Consider the following 17,111-nt stretch of genomic DNA (forward strand, 5'->3'; position numbering starts at 1 on the left):
GCAGTCTCTAATATTTATCAGCTCTTTAAGGAACTTTAAGAGCAAGTGAGAAAGCATCCAGACAAGATTTATATCTTGCATGTCCACTCACATAGTGGACTTCCAGGTCCTATTTTTGATGGAAATTCAAAGGCAGATAGCCTTCTAACCATGTTAGCCAGTACTCCTTTATTTCAGGAAGCACAAGAATCTCATTCTAAATATCATCAGGCTGCTCAAGCTTTACTTTTACAATTTGGAATAACAAGAGAGGAAGTTAGGAGCATAGTAAAAAGCTGTACAGCTTGCCTTCCTTTCCATGCTCCTACACTCCCTCCAGGGAAGAATCCTCGTGGTTTGAGACCCAATGAAATCTGGCAAATGGATGTGACCCATTATAAATCTTTTGGTCATCTGTCTTTCATCCATGTGGTAGTAGATACCTTTTCAGGATTCACTTTTGCAGTGCCAACAACAAAAGAGAAAGCCAGAGTGGTCACTGAATTCCTTATCCAAGCATTTGCCATTATGGGTGCGCCACAAGAAATAAAATCAGATAATGGACCTGCATATAGTTCTAAACATTTTGTGCACTTTTGTGCGCAGTATAAGATTTTACACACCAGTGGAATACCTTTTAATCCGCAAGGTCAGGCAATAGTAGAGAGAAGAAACAGAGAAATTAAGACACTCCTCCAAAAACAAAAGAAAGGGGGAGCCACAGTCTCTATACCATTAATTTTCTAATTTTTGACAAAGATGCACTGGCTCCGGCAGACAGGTTTTATAACCCACCAGAAGGGCAGTGTCCAGTGAGAGTAGCTCCACTGTCCTTTGATAATCCCCAGGTGATGTGGAGAGACCCAGAAAGTGGTGAATGGAATGGAAGGGACCAGATAGGTTAACTGCCTGGGGGAGAGGGTTTGTTTGTATTTCTTCAGATGGAGAAGGAATCAGATGGGTGCCAATGAGCCGTATTCGCCTTGTCCATTGGAGAGAGACAGAAAAAGAGAAAGACCTCAAAACAAAGGAGAAAATCTAAGAAACATCTGACACTGAAAGAGCATGGCTAATAAGACTGTTAAAGAAGTTTACAACTAGCAGGAATCATTGGATTTCCTAACACAAGATGAGACTAATGGACAATGGACTTATGGACATTTATAAATTCTCAATTTATGATTATTTGATCATATTATTTGTTACATACTTCTAGTATGTATTATGTTACTATGTGTTTATGTAATCTATGTAATTATGTGTAATGCCTCCCATACTGATGGATTTATGTTTCAAGGTCATGACCACCCTAAGTTCTAAATCAAAAGAAAGGGGGAGATGTTAGGTTCTTACTAAGTGCTAATGAGATAATGAGATATTAGGTTCTTACTAAGTGCTAAGTCGGTACTTAACAATTCTCTAGTTCCAGCCTTTACTGGGAGTTTTACTTCTGTGACCTCTGGGGGAGGAGCTTACCTGCTTAGGAGAGGCAAGTTCATTGGTTGAAATAATTTTTCCCAGAAGCCCTTGCATTATCCCACGCCCATTCTCTGGGAGGATAAAAGAGGGCAGCACTCAAGAGAGAGAGAGTCTTGTCTGGACCAGACTTGAGGTGGCTCTCTGGAGGAGGAGTCTTGTTTGGGCCAGACTTGAGGCGGCTCTCTGGAGGAAGAAGTCTCTCCTCTAGACCAGAGAGTGATCGGCAGTTTCAGGAGACAACAGCACATTACAAAAACTGACTCAAATTTATAAGAAATTAAGCCATTCTCCAATTGGTAAATGGTTAAAAGATATGAACAGACAATTTTCAGATGATGAAATTGGAACTATTTCTATCCATATGAAAAGGTGTTCCAAATCATTATTGATCAGAGAAATGGAAATCAAGACAACTCTGAGATACCACTACACCACCTGTCAGATTGGCTAAGATGACAGGAAAAGATAATGCGGAACGTTGGAGGGGATGTGGGAAAACTGGGACACTGGTACATTGTTAGTGGAATTGTGAACACATCCAGCCATTCTGGAGAGCAATTTGGAACTATGCTCAAAAAGTTGTCAAACTGGGTATAACTTTTGACTCAGCAGTGTTTCTATTGGGCTTATATCCCAAAGAGAACTTAAAGAAGGGAAAGGGACCTGTACGTGCAAAAATGTTTGTGACAGCCCTTTTTGTAGTGATTAGAAACTGGAAATTGAATGGATGTCCATCAATTGGAGAATGGCTGAATAAATTGTGGTATATGAATGTTATGGAATATTATTGTTCTGTAAAAGATGACCAGCAGGCTAATTGTCACACTATTTCAAAGTCCGATTCTTTTTGTACAGCAAAATAACTGTTTGGACATGTATACATATATTGTATTTAACTTATACTTTAACATATATAACATATATTGGTCAACCTGCCATGGGGGGGGAAGGGATGGGGGGAAAGAGGGGAAAAGTTGGAACAAAAGGTTTTGCAATTGTCAATGCTGAAAAATTACCCATGCATATATCTTGTAAGTAAAAAATTATAATAAAAAAATCTTATGTTACAAAATTTAAATTATTTAAATTTGCAATATGAGCATTTACATCTCAGAAATCCAAAATTCTACTAATTAAGGCTTGATTTATTGTTTTGTTCATTGTCTAGTCTTAAGAAGGTAATGAAGATGATGTTTAAAATGAAGATTAAATTTTAAAACATATTAAAAAAAAAACAATGGAAAGAGAAAAATACATGATGAGGAAAGGAAATTTAGGGGAAATTATTTCTACATCATCAGGCTGTGCAAATAGAAACACACACACACACACACACACACACACACACACACACGGAAGGAGGGAGAGCAGCTCACTTATTTGAACTTATTTGAACTACTCCAAGAAAGGAAGAAAGCACACAGAGACTTGGATACAGAAATATATTTCATTTAACAGGGAAGTAAGAGAGAAAGGGGAAAAGGGAGGAGGAGGAAGAAGAGTTAGCAATTAGGTAGATTAAGGGAAGAATTAGTGCTAAGTAAAAAGAATTCTAACCAGTAATTTACAAAAATATTTATAGCTCTTTTTGAGGTAGCAAAGAATAGGAACATGAGGAGATGTCCAAAAATTGGGGAATGGATGAACAAGATATGGTATATAAATGTAATACAATACTATTCTAGCATAAGAAATAATGAAGGGAATGGTTTCAGAAAAAGCTAGCAATTTATGTGTGATCTAATGCAGAATGAAGTGACCAATATCAGAGAAACGAGGTAACATACTTCCCAAAAGAATTTTTGAAAGACTCATAGGGCAGAATGCGAAAAAAACTTTCTTTGGATGTGGCCAGTATGAAAATTTATTCTAACAGTATGTGCTTGTAACAGGTTTTGCTTTTCCTTTTGTTCTCAATTGGCAGGTTGGTAGCTAGACTGGGGTGAGAGATCTGGTTTGGCAGATCAATGGAATGAAATGGGGAGAGACTCGAGGGAGAGATATCAAAACAAAGCCCATAAATAAAAATTTAAAACAACTTCCATCCTTGAGCTATTCATATTGTAGGAAACAGAGATAAAATGATACATGAAATTATAATTCTTTAAGATCAACTTATGAAGGAGCAAAACTTAATTACAACTTCCACAGTAAATCTGGTTAGAATTGTTCTATTTCCTCTGGACCACCGGGAAACACAATCACCCTTTCCCTTCCCTTCCCCCTCACCTCCATCTCCCAGGTTTCAATGCCTTTTCTATTTCAGGCCTTCACCTACTGCCTCCTGCCCAGAATCCCACACTTTTCACTTCACACCCTCACATGTAACAACATTAACTACCAGACACACACATGTCTATCACCTGTCCTCCTCAAGACCTCTCCCCAACCACTGGCATGCTGCCTGAACTAATTCCTCAATGGTGATTCCACTTATTCTGTGATTCTGAACTTCTAGTTGCGAATGTACAACTCTGTACTCTTACCTATATATCCCCCCATCCCACTTCTAATATTCTATTCCAAACCTGCCCACCCCTTCCATTGTGGCCTCTGAAATGACTGCTCCATAAATAAACTTCCTTTCATCTTACACCTTTATCCTTTCTCACTCTTCCTTATCTTCTGGCCCAGAGACCTAGTTCTCTCTTGGTAATATCACACCTCTCTTGCCATCCTTTCCAATAGCAACCACACTTTCTTTGATATTCCCTGATTTATTCTGTGATTCCTGACACTTTCAGTTTCTGCCACTATCACTCAGTAATTTTTCCTCCCTCTTTTGAGATTAATGTTATCAAAATTTAATGTCTAATCTGTAACCTTCTGACTACATATAAAAACCTTCAAAATCTGGCACCTTTGTGTCTTTCAAGTCTTCTTACACTTTATTCCCCTGTCTTCATTCTATGATTCAACTATGCCAGCCTATTTGCTGTTCTTCCATAACATTGCATCTCTTTATTCCATGCTTTTGGCATTGGTATTGGCTATTACACATACATAGAAAGGGCCTTCCCCTCACTTAATTTTTTAGTTTTCATAGTTTCCCTAAGCCAGTCTCCTACAATAAAATGTGAGTTCCATAGGAAAAGGTCTTTCTTTGTACCACCAGGGATTTACCACAGTACCTGACACACCATAAACACTTTTAATAAAATGCTTACAGATCTAAAGGTAGGCAGACCTCTGTTCCCTAGATTACAGAAAAGCTATCCCCATTGGGAGACCTTTGCTTTGCATATTTATATAGCAACTCCGAATTTTCCCTTTGGAAAATTCAGAAGCTCCTCAACACCTGCCATTGTTAATTTGGCATAAACTAGCAAAATATGCAGCATTTCAAGAGCTGGAGGGAAAAATTTTAAAAAGGACAGCAGTGTTGAGTTCTCACTACAATCTCTGCGAGGATAAAAGAAGACAACATTGGGCCCGGAGTAGCAGTCTACTTTGGGACAGAGTTGGGACGGCACTCTGGAGGAAGTCGAGTCTGGCTGGAAGATTGAGTTGAGATGGCAGGATAATTTAGAGACGACTAGACCTTTACAATTCTGGACCTTTACAATTTGGCACCCAACGTGGGGCTCCAACCCACGACTCTGAGATTAAGAATCTTATGCTCTACCAACTGAGTTAGCCAGGCTAGCTAAATGTAAAACTAAATGTAGATAACTGGAAGCTAGTGACTTCAATTGAAAGAATTTCACACAAAAAAATGGGTCTTGTTCAATTTCTGCAGAGGTATTTTATATATACAACGTAGTTTAATTAGCCTTAAACTATTGAGCAAGTTGTAGAAGAAGGAAAAGTTTTAAAAATGAACAGAGGAAGAAATGTGAGGAAAAAAAGAAAGATCAAGATCTTGCCCAAGGGATGACTCTGATACTCTTGAAGAAGCTTCAACCCTGCCTAGAGAGCAGATTATTGACAGGCCCACATCAACTCCACCTTCAGGGGGTGGAGGAAGATGGAGGAGGGGAAGAGGCAGAAACACAAACAGAATCACCTGTAAAGCAGCCTATGACAAGATTAGAAAAAGCATTGATTAAGGCTAAGAGAGAAGGACAGGACATAAGTGATTTTATACATGCATATCCTGTGATTGAAGGGATTGACTCTTTAGGTCAAAAAAGGAGAAATATACACCTTTAGATTTGAATAAAATTAAAAATTTGAAAAAAGGTTGTACCTTTTATGGGGCTATATCAGCTTATGTTAAAATGTTACTAGATGGTTTGTCTTATGAAGTCCTAACCCTGAATGACTGGAAATCCATAGCAAGGACATGTTTAGAACCTGGACAAAATCTGTTGTGGCTTGCGGAGTTTCATGAATTATGTAAGATCCAAGTCACATGCAATTTGGAAATAGGAGTTAACACACAATTCACTTTTGAGAAATTAGCTGGTGAAGGTCAGTATTTAGAGAATTCAGAACAGATTAATTATCCCATGACAGTGTATGAGCAAATTGCTAAGGCTGCTTTATTGCAGCTTTTATTAGCCTGGGGTGCCCTCCCTGGACAGAAAGATTGGGGAGAGGATTTCACTAAAATAGAGCAAGGTCCCAATGAACCTTTTGTGGATTTTGTGGGACGTGTGCAAACTGCTGTCAAAAGAACTATTGGAGAAAATGCAGCTACAGAAATAATGACCAGACATCTGGCTAAGGAAAATGCCAATGAGATTTGCAAGAGAATTATATGGGGACTAGACAAAGATGCTCCTTTAAAGGAGATCATAAGACGATGTGCCACAGTGGGAACAAATGCTTTTTACACCCAGACTATTATGAACATGGAAAGACAGGGTCCCTCCTGGCAAGGGACTTCTAGAGAAACCCGGCAATGTTTTCAATGTGGAAAAATTGGACATCTAAGAGCTCAAAATAGATATGGAGATAGAGTGAGAAGACAGGGTGAAAGACCTAAAATTCCATGTCCAAAATGTCACAAAGGCTTCCACTGGGCCATTCTTCAGAATGCAGATTGACCCAGGGAAATGAGAGGCAAAGCCCAGCCCCAAGATATCAATCAAAAATTAGGTGGGGCATGATGGCAGCTGAGGTTACACCCAAAGAGCCTTTAGAAGGTCAGGACTCTGATTTGATCAACCAGCAGAAAAGCAATGACATGGCAGAAAGGGATTAACTGATAAGTCAGCCAAAAAGCAATCAGATAGCAGAAATGGATTACACTTGGAAAGAATATAGGCCTTTTAAACCAACTGGGCAGTGTCCAGTGCAAACAGCTCTAATGTAATTGCCAGATGATGAGAATAGATTTAGAAAGTGGTAAATAGGAGGAAATTAGATAGGTTAACTGCCTGGGAGAGAGGGTTTGCTTGTACTTCTTCAGATGGAGAAGGAATCAGATGGGTGCCGAGTTGTATTCACCTTGTCCATCAGAGAAAGACAGAAAAAGATAAAGACCTCAAAACAAAGGAGAAAATCTAAGAAACATCTGGCACTGAAAGAGCATGGCTAATAAGAAGACTGTTAAAGAACTTTAAAACCAGCAGGAATCATTGGATTTCCTAACACAAGATGATTCTAATGGACAATGGACTTATGGACATGTATAAATTCTCAATTTATGGTTATTTGATCATGTTCTTTGTTAATACTTCTAGCATGTGTTATGTTACTATGTATTTATGTAATGTATGTAATTATGTGTAATACCTCCCATATTGATGGATTTATGTTTCAAGGTCATGACCACCCTATGTTCTAAATCAAAAGAAAGGGGGAGATGTTAGGATTATAAGGTTGTCTGGACAGTTCTCTGGCTCAGAATTCACACCTTTAGTTCTGGCCTTTAGGGGGAGTTTACACCTTTAAAAGGAGTTCTGAAAAGCAGTTTTACACAACCTTTAAAAGGAGCAAGTTCATTGGTTGAAGTAATTTTCCCACAAGCCCCTGAGTTCTCACATGCCCCCTTAAAAGGAGCAAATTCATTGGTTGAAGTGTTTCTCACAAGCCTCGTTGAGTTCTCACTACAATCTCTGCAAGGATAAAAAGACAACATTGGGCCCAGAGTAGTAGTCTACTTTGGGACAGAGTTGGGATGGCACTTTGAAGGAAGTCAAGTCTGGTTGGGAGATTGAGTTGAGACGGCAGGATAATTTAGAGACAACTGGACCTTTACAGCAAAGGGCTAATTCCATCTTACTCATTAAACTTATCTCCTTAAGTGTTATTGGGGGAGGAGGGGAGAAGTAAAAAGCTATAATCTGCTTACAATTCAATTTTGTGTTTCAAAGTTCCAAAGACTTAAAACAATTAGCTATTTATTAAATCTCTCATAAATCAAAGTGATAGAATATAAAAACAAGTGTGTGGGGCAGGATTGAGGGAATGTGATAGGATACCAGAAATGTTGGTACAGAGTTTAAATGTGCATATGAAACAACAGCTCCAAAGAGACAGTAAAATTTTCTTTTAAACATTCTAGATTTTCTCTAAATGCTGAAAAGAATTGCAACAATCCTCATAAAAGCTTAATAAGGGAACATATGCTCATTCTTTCACAAAATAGCCAACTAATGCTGTAATGTTTATCTTAACACTCACAGCTTCTTGCCAAGAGCAATGCTGTTCTAGTACTGCAGATATCCTGTGCTTGTATCTACAATTAAGACACAAAGATAGATAAGAGTTAAATTTTACTCAAAACATTTCACAAATGTGAATTCTAATCAGCAATATGAAACAAACTCAGACCATCAAAATAAAGTCACAGAAAATTATTTATTTCCTTAAATTAATGGCTGAATTGGAATAAGGCATTCTCTTCATTAGCTTCAAATAAAACCCTTAATGCTTTTAAGAATAAGGGTAAAAAACATTAAAAATCATTAATTTGTCTTACTTTTTGAAAGGATTTATATTGGCAAGTGCGTTTTTATAGACCTATCTTACTGACACCCACAAAGACCACAAAAGAAAAAGGCTACTTCCATTCTGATTTTACAAAAGCAGAGTAACAAAAGATATTCAATGATTTGCAGCAAAACAAACAAATAAATAAGTCTAGAAAATCAATGACAAGGAAGGAATTAGAATCTGGACTCCCAAATCCTGAAAGCAGTTTCAATTATATGATTCACACACTAAGATACTACTTTGCATATCTTAAAACTGCTCCCTCAATTCCTGGGCTTTTTCTTTCTTTTCTCCAATAATAGCTGGTTTCCTTCAATTCCAAGGGGTTCAGCACTCATTTCTATGCAGATGATGCCCAGATAAACACAGCCATTCCAAATATCTCCTAAGCTCCAATTCCTTCCTCCACTGCATCTCACACAATTCTAATTTGAACTTGAAGTCCTATAGGTTTCTAAAACAGAAAACTTGTTAGCTTTCCCCTTAATTCTCTTCTCTTCACAATATTCTCTTTAGTCTTCAGAGCACTACTTGCATGTATTGTCCCAGGCACCCAAGCTTGCAAATCTCAGTGTTATCCTGCACTCCTCATCTTCATACCAAATATTCAATTCAATGCCAACTTTTATCATTACTGCAAATATCTCTCAAGTATGTCCCTTAGTCTCCTGCCACACAACGTCCAACCCAGTTCAAGTCCTTGCACACCTCCCTCCTGGACTATTTCAAGAGACTTCCATAAGTGCCCTTCTGCCCTCGTTTTCTTCCCATTCCAAATCATCCTCCACCCAGTTACTGAAGTAATTTTCCTAAAGCACAGTTCTGACCATGTCACCCTCCTATTCCCAAAACTCCATGGTTCCTTGTTAACCTTAAGGATCACATGTAAAATATAGTTTGGAATTTAAAGCCTTTTACAACCTGGCTACTTTCTACTTTTCCAAACTTCTAATGCTTTAGTCCGGGGCTGGCAAACTACAACTTACAGATCAAGACTGGGAAAGCTAAGAATGTTTTGGATTCCCAAAAAAACGGTTTCAAACTATAAAACTAATCCTTAGTTCTTGGATCTTACAAAAACAGGATAGGACATCTATTAGCCTTTCTTCCAGGCACCACAACTACCATCTAACCACACTAAGCCCACTTGTTCCTCATAAACAATACTCCAATCTCCCAAATGTGTCTTTGTATTGCTTTCCTCCACCCATGAAATAAATATCTTTTCCTTACTTCTGATTCTTAACTTCCCAGTTTCCCAATTCTCTGGGCAGGAGGCTTTTCCTGGTTCTCTCCCACTCACTTGAGGGCAAAACCTCTGAGATTATCTTTTATTTGCACTGTCTATATCTGGGATGAGCTCCAGAAAGAAGGAATTGTATTTTGTTTTCTTTCGTTTTGCCTTTAAAAAAAAGTATGCCCAGCACTTAGCTCCAAGCTTGGAACTTAACAGATTTTTAATAAATGACTATTGACTGATTTATCAAATCTTACAGATATTCATTTTTTAAAATTACCTAAATCTGGTGTACAAAATCAAATATGTTCAAAAGGACAATCTATTCTTCCTAATCAGAAGAAAGTAATCTTTATTAGTCAGTTATTTATCACTTTTGCAGTTCAAAATAAATAATGGAAGTCAGAGTTGTATAATGTATACTACCCAGGAATGAGTCAGATTTTGGTAATTCTAATCCCATACTCAGTCCTCACTAGTAACATAAATGTCACTTTATTTCTCTGGGCCTCCATTTTCTCATCTGTAAAATAAGGAAGCTTGGATTACTGATAAGGGTGGGTCCTGTGAACTATAAACAATATAATTGGTTTACTGTGCTATCCTATGTATTTTATGCATTCAAAAGCACTACCTAGAGAAAGAGGGCAAAGGCCTCACCAGAGTGCCAAAAAAAAAAGTCCAGGACACAAAGAAGGTGAAGAATGCTGGACTAGATGACTGTTAAGGCTGCTTTCAACTATAACTCTAAAGTAAGGTTCTTTTTTATTATGAAATTGACACAATAGTTATTCCTACTTCTACCATAACCATATTTATAGACTCTAGACTACGCCAAATCAGAAATTAAAATTTATCCTAAGCCATTTATCACATACTGTGAGACTTTTTTTTTTTTTATTATTCCAACGAAGTGGCCCATTTTCACAGAAAAAAAGTATAACAGACTAATTTTAGCACAGTACCTGGAACAGAGTAAATAATTAATAAATGTTTTGCCCAGATTAATTGAAATGTTTTCTTTTCATGTGTCCTAAAGTGCATCTAAACCAAAGGGATCCCACTATGAAAAATTGGATCCTGGTAAATCAAAGGTTTCATTAATGGTCATTAAGATCTGTAAGTCAGTAACACAGACACAAAGGACACCAAGATTTTATAAAATAGAGATACATATGAGAAGACACTTGCGTCTACCTCATCCCCACACTTTTGGGGCACTTTACAAATAATGCCAATACGCTTTTTTTTTTTTTTTTTTTGGCTGAGGCAATTGGGGTTAAGTGACTTGCTCAGGGTCACACAGCTAGGAAGTGTTAAGTGTCTGAGAACAGATTTGAACTCAGGTCCTCCTGACTTCAGGACTGGTGCTCTATCCACTATGCCATCTAGCTGCCCCATGCCAAACACTCTTAAGTCAAACAGATTTTTGCTGAATTTTATTTTTCTTCCGTTTAAAAATTCTTTATTATAAGGGATACCTCTCTGGCAAGGGGCAAGGAAAAGGTAGGAAATTTATGGATGTAAAAATAAAATATATGAACATTATTTTAAAAATTAAATATTTACAGAAGAAGGAGGGAAAAAACCAATTGGATTTAGAGTCCATGGACCCAGGTTGAAAACTGTGCTTGGGCCACCTACCACCTGTGTGACCATGGGCCAAGTCACTTCACCTTCCAGGTCTCTGACCTCCAGCTCTAAATCTATGACCCTATTACACTAAACTGACATGGTTTCCTCCCAATTCAGATTTTTCACTTTGCCTGTGCCCCATGGTAGGGAGCTAATGCTTAGCACAGCCCAATCCTGGAGCTCTCATCAATTAGAAACAGAGCTGTACTCAGTTAAGTCAGGAGATAACCTTACTGGTGAAGTTTCTAGTACTTTGAGATTCAGAGTGACTTTAATAAAAAGAAGTGTTTCATCAAAAATAAAAATGGCACAGCAGATAACCTGTCTCAGAGCTAGGGAGAGCTGAGTTCAAGTTTTCCCTCCAACACAGACTGCCTGTGGGACACTGGACATAACACATCCTCTCAATACTCGGGTCAGAGATGTCATATTTGAGGGAACCAATAAAAATCAAGGATCCTCTGAAATCTGATTCTCCCTAAAAAATGGAATTGAATGCTTGGGTAGAAAGGATAAAGTCCTTGATATAAAGGGGACACTAAAAAGGAAAATAGGAAGTGATCCTAGGATCACTATCTCTCCTAGGAGTATTCAGAGAGAAGAAAAGGAAGACAGCTACAGTCTGATCTATACTGTAGATCTGGGAAGAGCCAATTTTGGGAAAAGGATAGTATTTCATGGACTATAATTTCTAGGAGAATATAGTTAACTGTGAAGGGATGAGAAATTTAAGACTGAAATTTAAATACACAAAGGAACAAATTCAATGAAGAGGAAAGGGAAGAGCTGTCTAAATGAACTAGATAAATGATATTACACCGAATTCAACAATCTTAGATTTTTAAAAAGGCATGTGCATAAGATGAAAGAAGGATGACCAGAGATAAATACAAAAACATCGCATGTCCCCTATCAGTCTATGAAATAAGGATCTTGCTTGTGGTACACAGAATATGATGGATATTTTCAACTGGTTAAGTTAATTAAAATTTTTATTCTCTTAAAAAAATTCTTGGCAGCCAAGATAGTAGAGAAAAACCAAGAAGTTGCCTGAGCTCTCCCCAGTTTCCTTTGAAGTAATATTAAATCAAGCTTCTAAATGAATTCTAGAGCAACACAACCTCCAAAAAGATGGGGTGTAACAATTTTCTACCCCATGATAACCTATAAGAAAGGGCTGTCTCACAAAAGGGTAGTTTTCAAACTTTCTCTACCCCATGATAACCTATAACAAAGGTCTGTCTCACAGAAGGGTAGCTTTCAAACTTTCCTGACAGAAAATTCAATTTTCAACACAAAACTCAAGAGGAACATAAAAAGGTAAACAGGAAAGGAAAAAAACCATGCTGAATATTTAATTAGGTTAAACTGGTTACATACCTACATGGGAAGATGATCAAATTATCGGTTTGAAAGAGTACTTACATAGAGGTATAGGTGTTAAGTTGATTTTGATATGTTGATATAAAAAAAAAAAATTAAGGATAAAAAAAGGATTGTACTAGGAGAAGAGGGAAGGAAGAGACATAATAAAGTAAATTATATCATATAAAGAGGCATAAAAGACCTGAAAGACAATAGAGGGAAAAGAAGGGGGCCAAGCATTGTTTGTACTTTACTCTAACGGGATTTGGCTCAAAGAATAACATACACACACAACTAGGTATATATACCTATAGAAAAAATAGGAGAGAAAAGGGAAAAGAAAAAGGAACAGGGGGGCCTGATAGAAAGGAGGGCAGATTGAGGGAGATGGTGAAAAGGGACAGGGTGAAAGGAGATACAGATAAAAGTACAAACAGGATAAAAAATAGGATGGAAGCAAATACACAGTAGCCACAACTGTCAATATGAATAGGATGAACTCTCTCATAAAACAGAAGCTGATAGCAAAGTAGATTAAAAACCAGAATCCAACAATTTGTTACTTACCAGAAACCTATCCAAAGCAAAGAGACATACACAGAGTAAAGATAAAAGGACAGAGCAGAATATATTATGCTTCAGCTGAAGTTAGAAGAAAAATAAAAAGCAGGGGCAGCAATTATCTCAAACAAAGCAAAACCAAAGATCTAATTTAAAGAAACAAGGAAGGAAACTACATCTTGCTAAAAGGTACAATAAACAATGAAGTAATATCAATAGTAAATACATTGCATTAAGTGGTATAGCATCCAAATTTCTAAAACAGAAGTTAAACAAGTTATAGGAGGAAATAAGACTATAAAACTTTATTAGTAGAAGACCTCAACCTTCCCTTCTCAGAACTAGATAAATCCAAGAACAAAATAAACAAGAAGTTAAGGAGATGAAAAGAATTTTAGAAAAGTTAAATATGATAGATGTTGTGCTTTCTAGAGCCCCCAAGTTGGGGTGACAAAACATACAGTGCTTTCTACAGCCTCCACACTGGGATGGTTAAAATATACTGTCTTAGTGGAGAAGTGATGAGGTGAGACTCCTGAGGATGGTGAAAATATGAAGTCCATTAGTTCCCAGTTCTTTCCCCTTCTTTTTTATACCCTAATACCCTTATGTAACCAAAACAACACTGGGACAAAAAAATACACAGGACCACATAAATAACTTGCTATTGTACTTAGTTTGCCACCTGGTATCACCCCACTTCAATTACAACACAGGTTGACACCTCTCCCTGACTTCTCAGGAAGGCCGAAAGCCCTTAGGAGAAATGGGGAGCCGAAGCAGACATTGTTAGCAGATTCCCTCTGGGCTGAAAGGTCTTATACCTCATCCAGAGTTCCCCCACTGGCTGTGGCCTTTCACAGATAGACTTGTGAGGAAAAACTGAATGATGATAGGAAGGAATGTATCTTGTTTTCTTAGTACATGGCACCTATATATTATGTATTAAGACATATTAGGCCATATATTAAGGCATAAAAACCTCACAGTCAAATACAGAAAGGCAGAAATACTAAATACATCCTTTTCATATTATCACGCATTTAAAATTACATTTAATAATAAAGAATTATGGAAAGACATTAAAAATTAATTGGAAACTAAATAATCCTAAGGAATACACTAGTGGGTCAAACAACAAATCATAGAAATAATAATTTCATCAAAGAGAATAATAATAATGAGACAATCTACTAAATTTATAAAATGCAACCAAAGTAGTAGTTTGGGGAAATTAAAGCAATATTTCACATTCTATCCAATTATATGCCAATATATCTGACAATCTAAATAAAATAAATGAATATTTACAAAATATAAATTTCCCAAACTAACATTAGAGGAAACAGAATACTTAGTTAACCCCATTTTAAGAAAAGAAACTGAAGAATGAAAATTGAAAAAAGAAAAAATCCCAGCACCAGAGAATTCTTGCAAACTTTTAAAGAAAAATTAATTCCAATATTGTATAAACCTTTTGGGAAAATAAGCAAAAGCTGTCAATTTTTTTGTATGGTGGTGACACTTAAACCAGGAAGTTAAAAAAAAAAAAAAAAAAAGATAAAGATAATTATGGGCCAATTTCCTTCATGACCACTAATGTCAAATTTCAAAATAAAATGTTATCAAAGAGATTACAGCAATTAATTACCAGATAATACATTATAACCAGGTAGGATTTATATCAGGAATTTGAGCAAGGTTGGTTCTAAATTAGGAAAACTATCAGCACACTGACTATATCATTTCAGTAACTAAACAGAAATCAGAAGATAATCTGATCTAAATCTGCACCTGGCAGATGCAGAAAAACTTTTGACAAAATACAGCACCCACTCTAATAAAAATGCTAGCAGGCATAAGAATTAATGGAGCTTTCCTTAAAATGATAAATAGTATCTATCTTAAACCATCAGTAGGTATTACTTCTAATGAGGATAAGCCTTTCCAATAAGATCAGAGATAAATCAAGGATGCCTGTTACTATCTCTATTTTTCAATATTATACTAAAAATGTTAGCTTTAGCAATAAGAAAAGAAAATTGAAAGAATTAGAATAGGTAATGAGGAAACAAAAACTCTTTGCAGACACAATGATAGGGAATCCTAGACAATCAACTGAAAACAATATTTGAAATAATTAACTTTAGCAAAGTCACAATATATAAAATAAGACCATATAAATCATCAGCATTTCTATATACTGCCAACAAAGCCCACCATCAAGAGATAGAGAAAAATTCCATTTAAAAAAAAAACTGTAGACAACATAAAATATTTGGGAGACTACCTGCCAAGACAAACCTAGGAACTATATGGGCACAATTATAAAACACTTTTCACACAAATAAAATCAGATTTAAGAAACTGGGAAAATATCAATTACTCATGGGTAGATTGAGTTAATAAAGTAAAAATGAGGACCACAATGTAGTAGACTGTACATTGTAGGTGGAAGGCTTGACTATGGAAACCTTTCAATAACAAGCTAAGGAATTTATATTTTATTCAAAAGGCAGCAGCAAAAGCAAGGAAGATTTCTGGACAAAGAAATAACAATCAAGTTTAATCAACATGAAGATCTAACAGCTGTCTAGAAAATAAATTTAAAAGAGAGAAACTGGAAGCAGGAAAATTAATGAAGAAGATTAATCACTGTGAAGACAGAAGCGATGATGACCAGAGCTAAGGAAATGGGCTGTTTGAGGGGAAAGGGTAAGTGAAAAATTTTGTAGAGGTTGAATGGATAAGATCTAGCAAATGGTTGGTCATTGAAGGGATAAGAGAGAGGGTAGAGTAATGGATGACTCCAAAACCATGAACCTGAATATCTGGGAAAATGGCTGTACATTCAAGCAAGGAGAGAAGCTGGTAGGAAGAACAGTTTGAAGGAGGCAATGTAAAAAATTAATGAATTCTATTTTAAATATAAAGTATCTGTATATGAGATGCCTGTCAGGCATCTAAAAAAAGATATCCAGCAAGCAGTTTATAATATGACTTGAGTTCAGGAGAGAAATTACAATTAGAAGTATTGATTTGGAGGTTATTTATATAGAGAAAACACTTGAACCCCATGAGCTGTTAAAATATCCAAGAAGCAAAGAGGACTGAGAGCAGAAAAGTGGCATGAGATAACCCAGAAAAGGAAAATATATAGGAAGAGAGACTGGTCAACAATATCTGAAACTGGAGCACAGTCAAGGAAAGTGATATACCATTATCTACTTGACAAAGAAGCTGAGGAAAGGAAAATACTAAAACTCAAGATATCAAGATAAGAAATCTTTGAAATTACATTATAGTAACTATCATTCAAATTAGTTATAGTCAACTTAAGTATTATTAAGTACTTACTGTGTTTCGGACTCCAAGTTAAGCATTGATAATACAAAGAAAAGTAAAAACCAGTCCCAGCTCTCAAGGAGCTCAGCCTAGTAGAGACACAACATGCAAACAACTATGTATGAGCAAGATATACTGGAGAAAATCAACAGAGTGAAAGCACTAAGATCAAGGGGGAATGGGAAAGGTTTCTTGCACAAGAAAGTAGGACTTTAGCTGAGATCTGAAAAAAAAGTTAGGAAAGCCAGGAAAGAGAGACAAGGAAAAAGAGTTCCAGACAAAAGGCCAGTGAAAATACTCAAGGCTGTGAGATGAAATGTCAGGTTTGAAGAATAGCTAGAAGACTAAAGGCACTAGATCCAAAATTTTGTGGTAAGAAATAAGGCATAAGAAGACTGAATAGAAAGGTGTGAGAAGGATGGTGGTGAAAGTGTTCATGAGGATTATAAGACTAGAAAGGTAGGGAAAAAATTATTCACATACCTTTTTAGGAAATCAATTAAAGTATAAATTGAGATATGCTCTCTTATAGTCTAAACTATCTAAATAAATATACACTGGATTCAAGCTGCGAATGAGTAGTGTTAATCTGAAAAAAAAAAAAAAGGCTAATGATCTTGTGAGT

At 36.5% G+C, this 17,111-nt stretch overlaps 1 protein-coding gene across 3 annotated transcripts in view; it reads right to left on the reverse strand.

Moving 5' to 3' along the window:
• The window catches only part of PHLPP2 (PH domain and leucine rich repeat protein phosphatase 2), a 103,608-nt gene that overhangs the window by 68,944 nt on the left and 17,553 nt on the right, over positions 1 to 17,111 (reverse strand). The gene's annotated exons all lie outside the window — the stretch shown is intronic.

Source organism: Sminthopsis crassicaudata, chromosome 2, assembly GCF_048593235.1.
Source record: "Sminthopsis crassicaudata isolate SCR6 chromosome 2, ASM4859323v1, whole genome shotgun sequence".
Lineage (NCBI taxonomy): Eukaryota > Metazoa > Chordata > Mammalia > Dasyuromorphia > Dasyuridae > Sminthopsis > Sminthopsis crassicaudata.